The sequence below is a fragment of the Hibiscus syriacus genome, unplaced genomic scaffold (assembly GCF_006381635.1).
Source record: "Hibiscus syriacus cultivar Baekdansim isolate YM2019G1 unplaced genomic scaffold, ASM638163v2 tig00111715_pilon, whole genome shotgun sequence".
Taxonomy (NCBI): domain Eukaryota; kingdom Viridiplantae; phylum Streptophyta; class Magnoliopsida; order Malvales; family Malvaceae; genus Hibiscus; species Hibiscus syriacus.
The window spans coordinates 948,692-954,691 of NW_024063160.1; the positions used below are offsets into that span (position 1 = coordinate 948,692).

General features: G+C 37.4%; 1 long non-coding RNA gene and 1 pseudogene across 1 annotated transcript; both read right to left on the minus strand.

Annotated features, from left to right (window-relative positions):
- Positions 1 to 212: 212 nt before the first annotated feature.
- On the minus strand, positions 213 to 884 carry LOC120168204. Its single transcript, XR_005520104.1, has 4 exons — positions 827 to 884; positions 614 to 699; positions 410 to 468; positions 213 to 281 (listed from the first exon to the last, which is right to left on the minus strand). It is a non-coding gene; the product is annotated as an uncharacterized LOC120168204 (long non-coding RNA).
- A 3,349-nt stretch (positions 885 to 4,233) lies between these two features.
- LOC120168139 lies at positions 4,234 to 5,629 on the minus strand (annotated as a pseudogene).
- Positions 5,630 to 6,000: the final 371 nt, after the last annotated feature.

Below are 6,000 nucleotides of genomic sequence, written 5' to 3' on the forward strand. Positions count from 1 at the left end.
GAAATTCCGAATTATAGAAAGAAAAGAATATCGGAAACAACCCATCACAACACAGTAACTCACCAACAATGCCCAACAAAATGCGGTATATGGCAGCAAATATTGGCAATGGAATAGAGGCGAAATCAAATATGACCACGGTAAATATATGGCAAATTTTTCAATGCAATTAATCAGAAAGTAGAAAAAACAAACCAAATGGAGAAAAATATGATGCAGTTGAAATCTGCACAACCCTTCTGCTTCCTATATGCGTAAGCCCAAGAAGGCCAACATTTTCACTGCAACACCAATCGGATGAGAAGCTGAAACAAGTTTCTACAGCATAGTGCTTATCCGTTATGGATTTTACGGTTAATTACTACTCTATACAGAAAGGAACTTCTCTATAAAAACAAAACTACCATACACGGATGCAGTAGTACCAACAAGAGAACCAAAAACCCCTTCAAGCAGCATACCAAGGCCCTGGCATTTAGAAGCAAGATGGCTAAGTTATCTACATCACTGAAAATATTATAATGTGATTCAGGACCGTAGTTTATCATTTTTAGGGAAATCATTGACATTTGAGTTTCACAAACCAATTTACAAGAATATAGTAAATAATGACCAGTAACCCAATACTTCTGCCGAGTACATGTGCTGGGGGGCTGTGGCACCAGAAAGCCGAGCTGCAGCGAAAAATGTTCCAGTTGACTGCATTGAACGTCATAGAAAGTTAAGTGACTGAACCTCAGCAGATAAATAAAATAAGTGCATGTTGCCACTGCAAAATAAAAATGTAATAAAATAGAACTGAAGTCATTTAAGATTGCGACAAAACCTCAGCAGATGAAACAAGTGCAGCACCTATCATCCCGAACACATGGCTAGCCCTAAATTGGCGTACCCCACTGAAATGGGTATGAAATTTTGATCCTACAAGCAGTGACATACAATAATCGGCTGAAATGGGTATGAAATTTTGAACACCAAGAATGATGCAGCTTAACCTATAAAATAGCATTGTGATTTCGGAGGTAACTCGGATATAATCGGATTGAGCAAAAATAGTGGAGATAAAGTAATTAAGTTCAAGTTAGAGAGGCAAAAGAATGACTTCTTCAAATCAGGCATGAAATCAAGAAGCGTTCATTTGAATCATCAGCTACTATGTTCAAGTCAGGATCATTCACATTATCCATGACCTTAACAAATAGAAATCTGTAACTTATACCCAAAAACAAATTTTATCACTTCTACCTATTGAATGAAGAATAGCCCTACTTTATTACAGCACAGAACAAAAGACTTTATAAGTCAGAAGTTCCTTTACTTCTGATGCGGAGTTGCGAAGGCTTAGATAAAATCTCTAGCAATCCTTACCTTAACACGAATTTCGGAAGTGCAAGGAATTCGAGACAATCTCAAATTGGATAAAACACCCAAAGTTAACAAAAAGATCCTCAATAGAGACAAGTTGAAGATTGTTAGAGTTTGACTCGAATTCAATTTGACTCAATTAATGAAGTATTCATCATTTGGTTTTCACCAGCATTCAGCTACTTTACAACTCCAGCGGAAGTTGGTTGGCTTCAAAAATCCGCAACAGAGAAAAGTTGAACTACTTCTATTGGTTAATATCAGCGTTGAGTTCTGTTAACTGACATTTATTGGTTGTTCCTCTGGGTACAATTGTAACAACGTGATGGGAATGAAGAAAGAAAAATATGTTAACGGTAATGCTGATAAGGACACACGAAACAGCTTAAATTTATAGTGTTGTATTAACAAGTGTTTCACATCAATATTTTGGAAGTAGACCAATAGTGATAACCATGAAGTTAGAATAAAATTGATGCATATAATCATAAATTTATTTAATCACTGTATATAGTATGTCAGATTTCACCTCAAGACGCGGTTTTGGTATGGAAAAGAATGGACGTGAAGAAAAAAAATGTCATACAAAGAACCTGGAAAGAACTCAAGTTTGTAGAATTTTATACTGCACCTATTTGCTTGATATTCTCATATGCCCAAAAAATATTAAGTTTACATGTCATGTCGCTTTGGATGTACAATGAAAGAAGGTAAAGAATGTGAGTTACCATATTCTCTTCATTACAAATGAAAATAAAATAATCGAAATATGCATTAGCAGTACATGGAGAACAATCATACTAAGATTCACAGGCCTCCCTTTCCTACTTTTCAACAGTTCTCTTACCAAAATTGAGAATCTACCGGCACAAATATTGACCTTCAGCTAAGCCCTTTTCTCAACCATAAAAAATCTGACAATACACCTTGCTTCACATATTAAACAATCTCGTATCTTTGCTTCACCTTAAGATCTCCGGTTCTCTATTCTGTTCTGTACAGAAGGGATGCCCGCTTTCTAACATGCAATAATCTCAAGCACGGAAATTAGAAAACGAATAGAATATCAGAGAGATATCATTCATTTTTCTTTCCTTGATTCTTCCAAATCCTTGTCGAGGTAAATTTGACAATCTAATTACAGGAAAAATGTGTCCGTGGTCAACAATTGGCCATCAACAAGATAACAAAAATGGATATTGTGAATACATCATCCAATAAATAATGCTCCAGGGCACGAAATCGAGTTCCGAATTCTTGCTGCTGAATATTGACTCGCATAAAGTCTTTTTTTTTAATAAGTTAGCTTTTATCCAAAAGAGCATTGAAGCTACAAAGAACGTCCCAAAAAGGGTTTACAACCAAATTTACAACAAAATGATTAATCTATACCCCAGGAGTTGCAAAGATTACAATTAACATTATCTAATCTATTGATATTTTGTCTCTAGTTTGGGTTCGGACTATCTCTTTGATGGAAGATAGAAGTTGGTCGACTTCTCTGGATCCTCGATGAAAATTCTTCTATTTCTCTCTTCCCATATCATGTAGATGAACGAAGTCCAAGCAAGCTTCATGATTATAGTAATGAGGGATTTACCTTTCTATTCATCACAAGCCCAGCTAATAGTTTCATCCCATGTCCTGTGAGAAACTCGCAGATGAGTAAGGGTAAGAATGGAGCTCCATAGGGATTTAGCAAAGCTGCAATCAGAAAATAAATGGTCTCTTGTTTCATTAGTATCATTGCAAACACACAACTGAAATCATTGATGATGCCCATCCGAGATAGTCTTCCTCTAGATGGAAGTCTGTTCAAGATGGACATCCAAGTGATCATACTGAATTTCGGTATGTGGGAAGGAAACCATAAGATTTTATGCCATTGAACCTTGCTTCTTTTTTCTCTAACAGCTTCCCAACATCTGGTTATTGTAGTTCACGCGTTTAGAATTGGAAGAGCAGTAGATTGGAGATTCATTAATCTCTTGATGCTCCAGTTGTAAGAAGGTTTAACAGCCATGTTTTATAAGCGACCCAGAGTGACCCTTACCCTGCCAGAACGTTTCAAATAAGCTGGACCATGCAGGCAGTGTTCCAGGTTTTGATGTTTTTCAAGCCTAATCCACCTTCAGATTTGGGGCAACAAATACGAGTCCAGCTGACTCTGGCTCCGGAAGAAGACTGGTCCGTTCCTTTCCAAAGGAACCTGGAACAAAGCTGGTTAATACGATTAATAATAGACTGAGGAGGTTGAACGGCCTACACCAGTAATTGGCCATACTATACAGGACCGTTTTAACTAATTCAAGTCTTCCAGCATAGCTTAGGAGTTTGCTTGACCAATGGTGGAGTCTAAGCTTGATTCTGTCGATTAGAGGCTGGCAGTCCTGTTTAGTTAGCTTTTTAGTGACTAATGGAACCCCCAAATATCTAACAGGGAGAAGACCTTGTTTGAACCCAGAAATAGATTTGATAATTTGAAGATTCCGAGATGAAATTCCAGCAACAAAGAGTTCGGTCTTGCTTACATTGAGCATAAGACCAGACATGTGGTAGAAGTGATTTAATACGGAGATATCCCAGCTATTGAATCAGGATTTCCTTTGCAAAAAATTAAAAGATCATCTGCAAAAGAGAGGTGAGTAAGGCTAACTTTTTGCATTTAGGAAGGTAGCCGAAGATCCCTTTGGTGGCAGCAAGATTAAGAGTTTTAGAAAGAATGTTCATAGCCAACACAAAGATGATAGGGGACAAAGGGTCACCCTGTCTAATTCCTCTCTGGCCTTTGAAATAACCAACCAGACTGCCATTGAGGGAAATTGAGTATCTAGCTTCAGAAAAAAGCTTGTATCCACCTTATGAAGATACTTGGCAGCCCAATAGAGTAAAGTCTTGAAGATATCTAAGATGTCAAGAAACTGCTACAGCATTCTTCCCCACATTTAAGTCATGTATAGTATCTGAAACTTTGGATGGAGGCCAATAGCGAAATACAGATCTACCAACAATGTTCTCTATGGGAAGTGGACCCCTGAAAAAGAAGATGATTGGAATTAAGATGCCAGTCATAGGAGATTACATTCCTAAAATTACAGTGCACGCCAATTATCCATTCTTTTTTTTTAGGTGGAAGAAACATGTTACATGTCTTGCTTTCATAGCTTTTCCGATGCATTCCAAAGCAGTAAGTCAATAGCAAAAATGAAATTTTAGAATTACCAGTCATGGGAATCAAAACTGTGGTTGCGGTTCTCCCAACAAAAACATAACCTTCAGGCACAACCTGCAAAATCACCCAAAAGAAATTAACTTTGCTAACCAATGTGATTGACTTGACCCAGCAACCATATAACAAGCCCGACCAAGAACCACAAAGACAAAGAAGTGCAATCTACAAATGAATAAACAAGGTCGGCCTGAAGTTGGACACTAACCGTAGGATCCGTTTCATAAGCTAATGGCTCTAGAACGAAATCTTCATCTTGAACAACACCATTAACTAACAATTTGCCATCTCGAACCTACCACAAATTCAATATTGAAGGTTAGAAATAGGAACAATTTACATTTTACAGAAAGAAAATGAAAAGTGAAATGATTGAACGCCTTGAATTACACAATCTTAAGAGCTTGCTTCAACACAATCCCCAGCCTTAGCAACAATCCTTTTAATGAAAACATCACCTGAACTGAACCCAATTTCCTGCATATTGATAAAAATCAAAAGTTATAAACTGATCCAAATTTTTAAGCAAATAAATTATAGCTAAAAAGAGCAATCTTTAAGGCCTACCTGCAAGATAGGAGGTGCCCGGAATATAACAATATCGGAAACCTCTGGGTTTCTAAAGAAATATGATACCTGTTATCAGAAAAATGAAACAGATTAGCCACCCCATCTAATTTCACTGCCTATTAAATCGATGTTTCAATAATCGAAGATTTACCTTCTCAGCCACAATGCGGTCGCCAACATCTAAAGTAGGGTACATAGAAGCCGACGGAATTGACTTTGGCTCAGCCAAAAACGACCGGAAAAGTAAACTAACAGTCACGGCAGTAAAAGCAGCCTTGGCATCTTCGGAGCAAACATTTAACACCCTCGAAATCCAACTGCCTTTAACAAACGCTTTGGGATCCAACTCCATGCTCAAACTTCGACCATCATTGTTTGTTCCTCCTCTATCCACTTCACAATTCTCCAGTCCGACAGGATTCGGTTCATTGCAAGGAAGCCACTTCCTGAATTTAAAAGAGAAGAGGGAACCAGTCGGCCGCTGGAAGGACTGAGTTTGGGTTTTTGGGGAGGGGGAAATTGAACTGCAGCGTGGAAGGGGATTGTCTCCGGAGAGCGGGCGGTTAATATATATATATATATATATATATATATATATATGATGTTATCGGATACATTATAATATATTTATAATATTCGGTTTAGCGTTACTGGAAATGTTGAGTAATAATAATGTAGTATGTCTAAATCATGAAGAAATATTAAAAAATTTGACAACCAGTAAACTTAGTTTGTCGGTTTGTGTTGATACAAATGAAAAATGGATCGCTCCATAGTAATATTACATATACAAATATGACAAAACCGGTCCCAAAATGACAAAACCGGTAAAACGC